The 14,012-nt window shown below is 45.7% G+C and overlaps 1 long non-coding RNA gene and 2 gene segments (V, D, J or C); 1 reads left to right on the plus strand and 2 right to left on the minus strand.

The window, feature by feature from the left end:
• LOC309847518 (immunoglobulin lambda-1 light chain-like) overlaps window positions 1-14,012 on the minus strand; it is a 1,783,291-nt gene that overhangs the window by 614,406 nt on the left and 1,154,873 nt on the right.
• The window catches only part of LOC309847526, a 712,223-nt gene that overhangs the window by 612,644 nt on the left and 85,567 nt on the right, over window positions 1-14,012 (plus strand). The gene's annotated exons all lie outside the window — the stretch shown is intronic.
• LOC309847513 (immunoglobulin lambda-1 light chain-like) overlaps window positions 1-14,012 on the minus strand; it is a 1,777,964-nt gene that overhangs the window by 609,079 nt on the left and 1,154,873 nt on the right.

A 14,012-nucleotide genomic window follows, 5' to 3' on the forward strand; every position in this document is an offset into this window, starting at 1 on the left:
AGGTGAGCTGGAAGATTCTGGGCTCTAGTCCTGGACAGTTGGGTGAAGGAGTGGACTCTGACCACCATATGGATATGAGTGGTAATTACCATGGACAGATGGTTCTTTCCATTTGTCCTCATACCAAATCCCTCTGCTTCCAAATATACCCAGGCCCAGATAATCTCAGGAGCCCCAAATCAACCCTGTACACCTTGTGCAGATACTGCCAAAGTGTGGGTGTCTAGGGAGGTCTGGGGACTTTGGATTTGGGGACCTGAGTCAGACCTGCACCCTCATATGTGCACAGACCTCCTGGGGCTGGAGGAGAGTGTAACCCAGACAGGGAAGGGGTTTATGTCTCAGTTCCCTGTCTGCCTGTATCACTGTGAGAATCAGCCCTGCTATCCAACACATGACAGTAATAGTCAGCCTCGTCCTCAGCCTGGGCCCCACTGATGGTCAGGGTGGCCGTGTTCCCAGAGCCGGTGCCTGAAAATCGCTCAGGAGTCCCTGAGGGCCGTCTGTTGCTATTATAGATGATCAGCACAGGGGTATGGCCTGGCTGCTGCTGGTACCAGTAAACATGTTTACTTCCAATGTTGTTTCCCGTACATGTGACCTGGGCCGTCTGCCCCAGGGCCACCGACACAGATGGAGGCTGTGTCAGCACATAGGAGGCCATAGAACCTGGAAGAAAGAAAAGGAGTGTTAGGTTTTCAGCTCTGGGTTTCATCCCCAGAAGATCATCACCTGGCTTGAGCTCCAGGGATTCTCACTGCTCGTTTTCACCCTCCCAGCATCTCAGCTCCTGAAGACCATGGTTCTGCCTGGTGGATGGATTCTTTGCCCAAAAGAAATCATCCTCAGTCAGAACCACTGAACACTTGGGGGTATAACTCTCATCCTGCAGCAGGTTTATGTCCATCCTTTCCCCAAGAAGCAGCTCCCTGCTGAGCTCAGAGTCAGATCCCTGGGGCTGCAGAGGGTCTGAGCCTGGGTGTAGCACCTGTGCAGTGAGCAAGGAGGCCAAGGAGGAGAGGCGTCCAGGCCATGGTGGAGGTGACCCAATTCTGCTCCCCAAGTCCTTTGGTGGGGCTGGATTCATCCCAGGCTTTTGATATCCTCTAGCTGGAGGGACAGGAAGGTCATGCAAATCAGCTGGGGCTCAGGGGCTGCTGCTGAGGAAACTTGTGGTTTCAGAGAAGGGCTCATCCCCAAGGGACATAGAGAGGAGGGCAAACCCTTAAGACCCACCTTCAGCCCTGGGGATCCTGCTTCATACCCTGGGGTGTCCAACTCCAACCCTCTCTATGTCCTGACCTCACTCCTGGACTGGTCTGTCCTGGCTGAGCACTGAGGTGGAGTCTGCATTTTCTGAGCCCACGACATCATGTTTCCTCTGCAGGTACCAGGAGGCTTAAGTCAGTGAAGTGCCTAAGTCATATATACATCTGTTGGAGAGCATCAGAACCCGAACAAAAGTTTTCCTTTGCCAAGCACACGTGGAGTTTTAAAGAGTCACTGAAGGCCTGCTATAGGTGTGAGTCCTGAAGGCTGGTCATAGACACTGTGCCATATCCCCAGGGTGCACTGCATCCCGGGCGACTGAGCTTGAGCACAGATTGACAGTGACTGAGTGTAGCAGAAATGTGCTGGGTGAGGAGGCATGAAGCCTCAGAGCAGTACTAGAGATAGACAAATTCATCAGGATACAGCTCTGAGAGCCCCCAAGTCAGAATTTTACATCAGAGTCAAAGGTGATAGTGTAGAAAACCTTCACCTTTCCTTCTGGTTCCAGGTCCTGGTGAACAACCCTCTCTGTTAGAACTCCTGATGCCCCGACCCTCCCCATGGCCCTGTGGCGGCCAGTTGATCTCTGCTTCCCCCTGGTGGTTCCTCTCCTGGAGGTGCAGGGATGTCTTTTGGTCCAGGTGGAGATTCAGAACCCACTGCTCACATCCTGATTCCCTGATCCATGGACTGCTGGACTAAGGGAGGTATACTCTACTCTATGTGGCCCCTCCCACTTTCATGGCCAAATTGTAGGAGATCCGAATATCCATGAAAATAGGAACAGGCCCATGTGAAGGGGAGGAGACAGGACCCATCTGAAGTATCACTGCTTCTACCACTGTGATGGTGGGTCGTCATGGATGTGGTTCTGGACTGGGAACTGGGGAAACAGGACTCAGAGCTTCTTCTTACTGAACCTGGTGGCTGGTGCACGAAAACAGGGCAGTGGTGGCTATAGCTCTAAAGATAGACACAGGAGCACACTCACCTGGCAAATAATTTATTTAAACCCACTTTGGTTTGGCAGACTTTCCATCCTGGGAAATGTTTGTGAAGAAGACAGTTCCTCTCTCAGAGTTTCCATGTTGTGGGTGGGGTGGCATAATGGGCACACTTGTTTTGGTGAGACAGTAGACAGTCTCTTCCAACTTTTACCTGGGTCCTGTCTTCTATATTCATTTGGAAACCAAAAGCATTGCTAGTCCATGTCCTTCTTGGTCAGCTCTGACCTTGTGTTCAGGAATGGCCAATGGCTATGTCATTCATCTGGTGATCTTTCTGGTGATCTTGTCTCATGAAGTAAGGAAACACACCAGATATATGGAGTGCCTTTCCTCTTGAAATGGGTGTGACAGCTAGAGTTGCAGTAGTCATGTGAACTCTGTTGTCAGCAAGATTGAAAAGCAAGAATGAATAGCTGATGTGTTGAGGGAAAAAGTGAGTAGATTTGGGACCTTGAATTGGAGAGTATCTTGGAAGGTAGGTTTCTGTCTCCAGAGTTTGTTAGGAGGGAATTTGTCTGTTCCTGCCTTTGATTATAATTTGTATGTTTTCATTTATAGAACTGTACTTTATTTATTGATACTGTAAGTTTATGTTGTCTGTTTACAAGATGAATCGTCTGTCAGTATCTGCAGCCATATCCTATTATATGACATAAACACTGTAGATGTGATATGTTTTACTAACATTAGACATGAAAAGATAATGTGAAAAAGACATTCAGATTTATTTACGGGTATAATGATTCATGCATTGATAATGAAGAAGCAGCAATATGATTGTTTTATGGTAGTCTAGTGTAATCAATATGATTGCTTCATGGTAGCCTAGTCTGTACACTAATAAATACATCATTATAAAATTTTTATGGCATATGGTATCAGGGTCATATTTATAAGACAGTATTAGACACACTGTTACATTTTTTAAAACCCACATACCTATGATAGGCTGATACTCAGTTTTTCCAGTTATAAGAGCAGAAATACAATATTATTAGAAGTACAATAATGTAATTCTTTGAAAGCAAAGTTATAAAACAATGAGGAAAATGAACACGTTATTAATTGTATATTAAACATCACTGGTCATACGACTCTATAAGGATAGGCTATCCACTTCCACACAAATCTTGCACGCAGAATTCTATGTGACAGATACTTAGGTGATGATGGTGACAATGACACAAAAATCAAGCATATGACTCCATTCCAAAAACGTCTATGATAAGGGGAGAGAAAAGACTCTCCTGTCTTATAGTTAATAGTTATTCACACAAAGACACACACACGCGTAAAAAAAAAATAATAATAATTTGTATGTTTTCTGTTAAAGTTTTGTGACCAGTAGGGAAATAATGCCACTAATCAATGAACTAATCAAATAATGATAGGGAAAAACCATTCAGTAGTAGGAAATATGCAGACAATTAAGTTGGATATCAGGCAAAATGATACTGTGTGGGGAGAGGTTGGAAGAGGCCACTCTGGGGAGGTGACACTGGAGCTCCTGTCAGGGTGAGAAGAAATTAAGGGCATGGACATGTGTTTAGGGACAGCAGAGTCAGTCTCTGCGGGGAATATTCCTGTTTGTCTGAGGCCAAAGTGACAGTGAGAACCTAAAGTGTCTGTGATCTAAAGCTTGTCAGTTTCAAGGTAATATTCTCTTATATTATCATAGAAGTTAAAAATTCTGAGTAATGTGTTGTCAGAATTCATTTTGGTGTTTTGTTTCTGGTTTTGGTGTATCACATGAGTGGTTCTTATGTGAAAAGAAGCAAACTGAAGTGGAAGCAACAGCCTTTTTGTAGCTGATGGTCATTGTGCTCACCTGCTGGGTTGTCAGTCTTCCTCTAATGAAGGGATGTTGGATTTGTCAAATGTTCTTTCTGCATCAATTGAGATAATCATGTGAGTTTGGTATTTTATTCCCTTGATATGATGTATTCTACTAATTGTTTTTGTATGTTCAAACCCTTTGTATTTTTACAATAAATCCCTTTTGTTCATGGTGTCTAATTCTTTCTCTATGTTGTTGGATTAATTTTGATAGTGTTTTGTTGAGGATTCCCATGCCTGTACTTGTAAGAGACAGTGATCTAAAGCTTTCCATTGATGTGTACTTTTGGTATTGGTGTAACAGTAGCTACATGAAATGAATTGGGAAGTCTACCACATTCATTTATTTTTTGGAACTGCTGGTGAAGAATTCCTATTACAGTTGAGTTTCGAACAAAGCAGGTGTTAGGGGTGCTGACACAGGTGCAGTCTAAAATCTTCATATAGCTTTTGACTCCCCCAAACCTTAACTACTAATAGCCTATATTGACCGTAAACCTTAGTGACAGCATACACAGTGTATTAACACATATTTTATATGTTACATGTATTATATATTGTATTCTCAAAAAATTTGAGTCCAAAAGAAAATGTTATGAAGAAGAAAATTAGGAAAATTAGGATCACTGGTGCTGGTGTGTGGGGCCCTTGCAGCTCCTGGCTGGCTAGCCCCATGTGAGGATGGACACTGTGCTGACCCTGTGCACAGCCAAGTCCTCAGCCAAGAACCTCAATGGACATATGGTTAATGCACAAGTACTGGTGCATGGTCACCAACCTGCCCTATCAATATAGCAAACAGCCGTGAACTGCACTGAGCTCTTGGACCTGCAAGCTTCCTCCACTGAGTGGGGTTCATGGAGCCTGACCTTCCCTTGTGACCAGTTGGAGAGGCAGCAGGCGCAGGCAGGGAGTCATGTGCAGATTGAAGAGCTCACTACTGGCTCTCAGGTCAAATCCATAAGTACAGCAACATTTGCGTGAATAGGGAGGACACCCACTGCCTGTGGAAGGAGATGGAAGCCCAGCCCAAGGGATGAAGCATGCTGGGAAATGCCATCAAATGGACCTTCACCAATTCCATATTGACCAGAAGGCTGTGTGGTGATGTGGTATGTCTCATGGAAGGGTTTTGGTAATAAAGAAGGACCTTCTTTGCTCCCTGTAGCTCACAGGTGTGACCCCTCACCAGGGACTATGTCCCCTCAAGGCATTCCACGACCTGCCCTTACTGTCTCCCTGGAAACTAGGCTTCTGCTCTGGGGTAGTCCCTGGATCAGGTAGGCACCCTCTACTGGAGGAATGTCCATCTACCTGTTTGGTTGCTCAGCACTCCTATTCCTGGCTGTCTTCTGGGAATAAAACACAAATTTTGGGAAAAAGCATGAATAAGAGAAAATACATTTACTTTACTATCATGTAAACTCTTGTGAGTAACTGGATTTGACCAACTCAGCCCATGTTGTTCAAGTCCCACTGTGTGCCTCTCCTGTTGGTTCTGTCTGGAGAACACTAATGAGCACACCTCATTAGATATAACTCTTTGTTCTTAAGAGGTTTTAGTTCGCTGTTGCTTCAAGTTTTACTGGACCAATCTGCCTTCCTAAAGTCTACTTTCCAGTGATTTCATATTACCTCACATAGAACAAGGGCTGTTTAATATGTTATTTTCACCCACCCCTGACTTTGGGCTATGGTGGTCATGAGTTTAATTCTGAGATTCATCATGAGCCAGAAAATGTTTTTATTATTTTTGACTTCACACAGTGATCATTCAGAGACATTTCTATGTTTGTCCAGGTAGTTCCCAAAGGTGATGCTCTTTATCCCTTTGTGTGGAGTTACATTGCTGTCTGAGAGACTGTTCCTCTGTGCAAGAGGCATCTGTCACTCACTGCTGTAGTGAGCGTCTGTGGGTGATCAGTTATGTGATGTTCTGCAGGCTGAGAGTTTTATCTTGCTTTATTTTTGAAAGATATTTTCATTGGATAATAAATTTCAGGTGGACAGATTTTTCTTTTTTAAACATATATAAATATATTTAAAGATATAATTAATTTGAGAGGGAGAGAGAGTGTGTACAAGTTGGCGGAGGACCGGAGGGAGAGCTAGAAGCAGACTCCCTGCTGAGCAGGCAGTGGGACAAAAGCCTTGATCCTGGGACTCTAGGATCATGACCTGAGCCAAAGGCAGAAGCTTAGTTGATAAAGCCACCCAGGTCCCCCTACAGATACATAGTTTAAAACCTTTGTTTTAAAAGACATTTATCCGTGGTCATCTTGCTTGCTTTGCTTGTAGTAAGAACCTGCTCTCACCATATTTATTCCTCTGCAGACTACCTGCATGTTCTCCCTGGCTACCTCACAGATGGCTCTTCCACACTGATGTTCAGCAATGTGGGTGTGACATGATGACAGTGTCAGTGCTTCATGGTTCCCATGCTTGAGCTTTGATGAACTTCTTGAATATGTACGTCAGTTATTGTTTTCACCAAATTTGTAACATTTGTGTCCAATATCTCTTTAGGCATATTTTCTCTTCCCTGCTGATGGTCAGGGTGGCCATGTTCCCTGAGTTGGAGCCAGAGAACCTGTCAGGGATTCCTGAGGGCCGGTTGCTATCACTATATATAATTGTCATGGGTGTCTGTCCCAGCTTCAGTTGTTGCCAGGAAACATATATTCCTCCAATGTTGTCTCCACTGCAGGTGATGCTGGCCATCTGTCCCAGGTTCACTGACATTGAGGGAGGCTGAGTCAGCACGTAGGCAGACATAGAACCTGGGTCTCATCTTTAGGAAGCCCCCACCCATGTGACCTAGACTGATGTTTAGGGACACCCTGGGAATACAGGGAACCCCTCCTATTAGTGTCAGCCCCTGGGACCCCTGGGTCTGGATGGTGGCTGGAGCCTTTGAACAATCAGGACCATGACCCTCTTTCACTGGGCAGGTGTAACCCCTCAGGGCTCACACAGAGCCCTCCAGCCTTTCATCCTGCAGCTGGGTCCTGAGCATCCTGACTGCCATAGGCAAGCCCCACTGAGCTCAGTTTCAGGGTCAGGCTTGTGAAAGTCTTGTGGGTCTGGGTGGGTATGAGCCTGGGCTCAGCACCTGTGCAGTGAGCCAGGAATCCAAGGAGGAGAGGTGTCCAGGCCATGGTGGAGGTGCCCCAATTCTGGTCCCTGATGCCCTAGGCTGGTACATTCCTTCCTAGGCCTCTTATCTCCTTGTTGGAAATACTTGCAGGTTATGCAAATTAGCCAGTGTAGCTGCTGATGAGTGTTGTGGTTTCAGAAAAGGTTCAGCCCCAAGGGACAGAAGGGGTGGATCCTTCAGACCTAATTCAGCCCAAAGGGTTCTGCTTCACCCACTTGTCCCACAGTTGGTTCTGAAATCCCCTTCCTGATTTTGTCCTGTTCTTGCTTTTTCCATAAGAAGCTTAGATCTTTGCAATTTCTGCTCAGATCCCTGTTTGTGACCATGAAGAATGAGAACTCTTCACTTTCTAAGCACACATGGAGTTTGTGGGAGCCATTGAGGTGCTGTAGGTGATGTACTCAGGAAGAGCTCCTAGGGCAGGTCATAGATTCTGTGGCTCAGTCTCCCCAGTGTGCACTCAGTTCTTGGGATACGTGCAGTGCTTGAGCGAGGCTTGACAATGTCTGGGTTTTAGCAGAAATGGGCGGGGCTGCAGAGGACCTGTGCAAGAGACAGGCAAATTCTAGAAGAGCCAGATCTGAGTGACACCAAGCCAGAATTTTATGTCAGTGGTAAAGCTGACACTACAAAAAGCTTATAAATTTCCCCTTAGGTCTCAGGTGAATCCCTAATGTCCAGACATACCACATGTTCAGTAGACTTTGTCAGGTGATCTCTACTGCCCCCTGGAGTCCACTCCACATGCTGCTGGAGGTGCAAGAATTCCTTTGTCCAGAGTTGAAATTCTGATCAGAACTTCAGAAGATCAGAAGATCAGAAGTTCTGATCAGAAGATCCCGATTCCCTGATCCATGGGCTTAAGGCTCCATTTGAGGAATTGCTTTTCTCTAAGAAGACCCTGCCAGCCTCAAGATCATTCAGGTGCTGAGCAGATTACCTATGAAAATATAAGTAAGTTCAAAAAAAAAAAAAAATATATATATATATATATATATATATATATGTAAGTTCATTTAGAGGAGGAGAATGCAGGGCTCATATGAAGTATGGATGGTGGGTGGTCACGGATGTGATTATGGAGGTTGGGACTATGGGACACAGGACTCAGGGACTGCCCTTAATGGTGTCAGCAGCTGGCGCAGGACCAACCTGGGCAGAGGTGACTATTGCTTCCAAGTCAGAGACAGGAGAAATGTCACTTAACAAACATTTATTCAGACCCACTTTGTTCTGGCAGACATTCGATCCTGGAAATTGCTGTGAACAAGACACAGTTACTATGTCAGAGTTTCTGTCTTGGGACTGGAGCCGCAGAATGGATATACGTGCTTTGTTGATACAGTGTCTAGACTCCAAACTCTTCTATCTGCATGTTGTTTTCTGTATTCATTTATAAGTCACACTTTGGCTATTCTCAGGTGCCACTGGGTCAACATTCACCCGATGGTCCAAAGTTGTCCAATGAATGTGTTATATGGCTGGGGATCTTTTGGGGGACTTTTACTCTTGTGAAGGAGAGAAACAGACTAGATTTATGCCATTCTCTTGCTCTGGTACTTGGCTGAGAGAGCTGGAGTTGCCACAGCTGTCCCGAGGTCTGCTGTCAACAAAAAGGAAAAGAAAAGCTTCCATAGCAGTGATGGTGGGGAAAGTGAGGAGATTTGGGACCTTATGAGAGTCACCATCTGACTTCAGACTTATTTCTTTGGGAGAAAAATAAGCACCTGAATGATCATGCCTCTGATTGAGATGGACATGTATCACATTAAAATCTTTCTGTCCGCCTAGGATAATAATTAGCAGAAAAGAGTTAATTAATAAGATAACAATAGGGGAAAATGTGCGGTGTCAGGTGACTGCATGGAATGAAGTGACATTGACAAAATGACAGGCAGGTCGTGTGTGGGGAGAGACTGGAGGAAGCTTCTCTGCAGAGCAGAATGTGGGACTGCTGTCATGATGGCAAGAAGGGACAGGAACTGAAGTGTGTTTGAAGTCAGTCCTTGTGGGGAAGAGTCTGGTTTGTGTGAGGATGCAGGGACATTTAGGACCTTAGGTGTCTGTGATTCAAAACTAGTTGAGTTCCAAGGTAATATTTTCTCATAAGTTAAAAACTCAGTGACAGGTGTGATGTGTTAGAATCCTGCTGTTTTATATTTCTGGGAAGGTGAGTCACAAGAGGAGCCCCACGTGATCTGCCCTGCATACTGAGTGGGAATTGGGAGCCTGTTTGTAGCTGACAGTCACAGTGGCTTCTGTGTGGTTCACCGGCGTGTGTGTGTTTGTGTTTCCATCTGACATCAGTTTCCTGTCACACACTCCTTTCTATCATATATTTATACACAGACACATATATGAATATCCTTGTGAGTGTGTGTGCATATATATACTAATTGTGTCTATGTGTGGATATCTGTAGCTGTATTCATATATATATTTATACACACACAAATTTACAATATATACATATATGTACATTTTCTAGAGATTATGAACTCTGAATTGTGTAGCAAGTTTTTTATTAATGGGGGGTTCATGTTGTCAGGAGGCATGCAGTCCCATTTCATCAGAAATTGTAAGCTGGGTGTTGTTACCTAGTGAATAGCCAGACGAAATTAATAATCAGACTCATTTGACCATGGATGTTGGTATCAGTTAATTATGGAGTTCCTACAGCTGAAATAGAAGGGCAGCTTATTCCTTTTTTTACATATGTGTAAAGAGAAAGCTCCCTTTGGCAAACACTTCGACTTGCTACTGAACCTTAACAGAGACTGTGTGCTCCTTATTAGCCATTAAATCACCATATGACCCGACTGCCTGCAAGGACTGGGTGCCAAATGAACAACCATGCCATGGAATTGGGCATTCACAGCAGCTGTCCATCACCAACCAGAGGAGATAAATTTTAGATCTGGCTTTAACAGGTCCTAAAGGAACAGGTGAGTTGCATGAGGAAGAGATCAGATGTCCATAACGTCTGATCACTGCTCCATTGTCTTTTGTCTGTTGCAACAGCTATGGCCCAATGGAGGATAATCCAATGAACAGCTGATATAGATGAAAAAACATAAGGCTGGCTTACAGAGGTTCCTGTATTATATGCAGGCAACTCTGATAGTTAATAATATTTCTACTGCAACTGCATCTAGGACACCCCTGCATAACCTGGGTGCAGAAAAATTCTTCAATAAGGTAGCATTTGAGCAGAGTAATTGTTTTTATTCACTGGGACAGAGAGAAGGGCAGAATTTGGTTTATACTAACCTATGGGCTCTGACTCGTAGTTTGGCTTGATGGCCAGTGTTGGAAGGAACACAATAAGAAAATGGGAGGGGGGCACCTGGGTGTCTCAGTTGTTAAGAGTCTGCCTTCGCTGGGGTCTTGATCCCAGGGTCCTGGGATTGAGCCTCACATTGGGCTCCCTACTCAGCCGGAAGCCTGCTTCTCTCTCTCTGCTCCCCCTGCTTGTGCTACCTCTCTCAATGTTTCTTTCTGTCAAATGAATAAAATCTTTACAAAAAAAAAAAAGAAAGAAAATTGGTGATGATATTTGAGGAAGAGAAAATGTGAGTAGAACTCCTTAAGTGAACACAGATCTAGATGCTCTTTGTGTTCTGTGAAATGTCTACCATAGTATGTCCTCAGATGGAAATGGTGCTAATAATCAGGTGGGTAATGTGACATATCTGAGGATAGTGCTCAGCCTTTTTATCCATCTACTCTTGAACTTGTCCTGTGGGCCTCATAGCAAAAGTCCCATGTTGCAAAGTGGGTGATTATTCATTGGCTAATCACTATGGATTTCCAATCACTAAAACTCACTTGGCTATGGCCACTTGTGAGGACCAATTTGCCAATAGCAGAGACAAACCCCAAGTTCCCAGCCTGAGACCCTTCCCTAGGGAATCAGCCAGGAGCCTAGTGGCAGATTAATTATGTTAGATCTCTTTCATCATGGTAGGTATGCCTCCATTCTTGTTGTAACAGACCTTTACCTAGACAGGGACTTGTATTCTTTTACTGTATGCTTCCTCCCAAAGTATTACCCTTGGGCTTAGAAGATGCATCACCCACTGGGGCGCCTGGGTAGCTCAGTAGGTTAAGCCGCTGCCTTCGGCTCAGGTCATGATCTCAGGGTCCTGGGATCGAGCCCCATGTTGGGCTCTCTGCTCGGCAGGGAGCCTGCTTCCTTCTCTCTTTCTGTCTGCCTCTCTGCCTGCTTGTGATCACTGTCTGTCAAATAAATAAATAAAATCTTAAAAAAAAAAAAAAGGAGATGCATCACCCACTGTCTAGTATTTTAGGGAAGCTTCTCTCCAATGTACATTTTCACATTAGTTGAAGGGCTGCAGTGTGCCCAGGTCCATGGGATTCGCTGGGTCTACCATATTCCCCACTATCCTGAAACAGCTGGCTTGAATGCATGGACTAATGCCCTCTAGAAGGCAGTAACTGTGCCAGGTATGGGACAATGCCTTTTGGGTGGGGGAAGCCATTTCCAGGAGGTGATATTTGCACTCCATCTATTTCTAGTGTTTGGTGTTGTTTCTCCCATGGCCAGCATTCATGGGTCCAAGAATCTAGAGGTAGAATTAAGAACATCCCCACTCACTGATACTCCTGGCGAACTGCTGCTAATTGTGACTGCAACATGACCCTACATTCTGCTGCCTTACAGGTCTTAGTTCTAAAGGAGAATTGCTTCAATGACACAGCCAGTGACACAGCAATGATTCTGTTCAAAGGAGAGGTCAGAATTCCCCTTGTCACTTTGAACTACTTCTGTCTTCATGGGTGTCTCTCTGTTGGTCATCCCAACAAGGTCTTCCATTCCCAAAACACCATAGCCAAGTAGACATCACAGGCTTGTCCGGCCTTCTTCATATGCACTCCTGATACAGACAGTGCAGAGGCTGTCTGGTGGGCTGGGTTGGGGGAGGGGTCTGCTTATCTCAGATCTGGGGCCTTGGGCCAGATCTACTGTGCTTTGTCTGCAGTCCTCCTAGGCTGAAGGCATATGTGACACAGATTGGGAAGTGGTCTGTGTCTCATATCCCTGTCTGTCTCTATCACTATGAGCAGGAATACCACTCTCCCACACTGGACAGTAGTAGTCAGCATTGTCCTTGGCCCTGGCCCTGCTGGTGTTTAGGGTGGCCGTGTCTTCTAGGTTAGAGCTGGAGAATCAGTCAGGAATCCCTAAGGGACAATTGCAATTGTCATATATGACCAGCCAGTGCCCTGCCCTGTCTTATGCTGGTACCAATATCCACTGAAGATTTCTATACTGTCTCTTCAACAGGTGTTGTGATCATCTGTTCTAGGGTCATAGAACATAGGGCAGCTGGATAAACACTGGAGGACTTTCAAAAGCCTGGCCATGGGGCTGACACAGGCCCTTGTAGAACTAGAGACAATATCTGATTCAGGAAAGGTGGTCGTATGGCCTCTTTCCTACCCCTCCTGTTCATGTCCCCGCTGGGGCCCCCAGTTGAACTCAGCATGTCATCAGAATGGGAAGCTTTCTCATTCTGACACTTGTTTATCATGGTACATGTGGGAATTCACTTGTTACACAATCACCTACTCTTGGAGATTCATCACAACTTCTATTCTATTTACACGTGGTCCTGCTGTCTCTATGACACCCTATCCCACAAAGACCAGAAACCTGCATTATCAACACTTTGATTACTTTCGCTTTTTCACCCATGTTTCACGTAAATATGTGAAAAGTGCCAGATACTACGCTTGACTAAGGGACTCACTTCAGGTTCTGTGTCTCTGTGAGGTTCCCCACAGTCCCATGTTGCACACAGTGTGAACTCCAGGACTGGATAGTCACTGGTCCCTTCTGGGAACTGGATTCTGTCACTGAAGCAAGGGCAGCACAGGGACCAGAGATGTGGTCTGAGGCCATGGGAATCACTTCACTCTGGAGACAGTCTCACAAGGAGGCTTCAGACCCTCCTTCCAGGGATCAGGTCATCCGAGTGCTCTACTTCCTGTCCCCTGAGAAGCTTGTGAGCAAGGAAGCTGCAACCCTGGATCAGAGTCTGTCTGGAGTGGGACAGGAGAAGAAGAGGGTCAGGGGTTAGGGTGTCTCTGGATGTACACAGCACAGAAGGGTCAGCTCCCTGGCACCTCAGGTGGAGAGTGAGATGACTGGCATTTCCCAAATGAGCTACTCACTGTGCAGGATCTCTGTCAGGGTCTTGAATGACTCTGTGTGAGTTTGACCCTGAAAACTTTGCCCCTGCATCCTTGGGGATAGGATGGATCATCATGACTTCTTTCTGAGGGCTCTGGACACCTGCTGACCCCCAGGCCTGGTGTCCCTTTGAGGCTCCTCCTGGGCAGACCCAGCCTCTGTCCTGAGGCTCCTGGTGGAGCTCTGCTGCCCCCTTCTGGTGGGTCAGGACTCAGACCTGGAGCTTCCCTCCTGCAGTCACCCCACAGCACCTGTCACCTGAGAAGGGATGTGGACCTGGGAGTCCAGCCTCCCTCAGGCAGTTGCCAACCCCTGCTCTGCTCAGCCCAACATAAGAACGTCACAAACTGCGGGTAGGCAGATAGGGAAGGAAAGATCCCTGTCCTTGTCCAAGGGATCAAATGCCCTAGACTGTCCCATGGCTATTGCAGCAGGGTGGGTGCAGGTAAAGTATAGTGCATTTGGAGAGGGTCACAGTCTATTTATGAGATCCTATTGGCACCCCTCCTCTCCATGTGCGAGT

Source organism: Mustela nivalis (assembly GCF_964662115.1).
Source record: "Mustela nivalis genome assembly, chromosome: 14".
Taxonomy (NCBI): Eukaryota; Metazoa; Chordata; class Mammalia; order Carnivora; family Mustelidae; genus Mustela; species Mustela nivalis.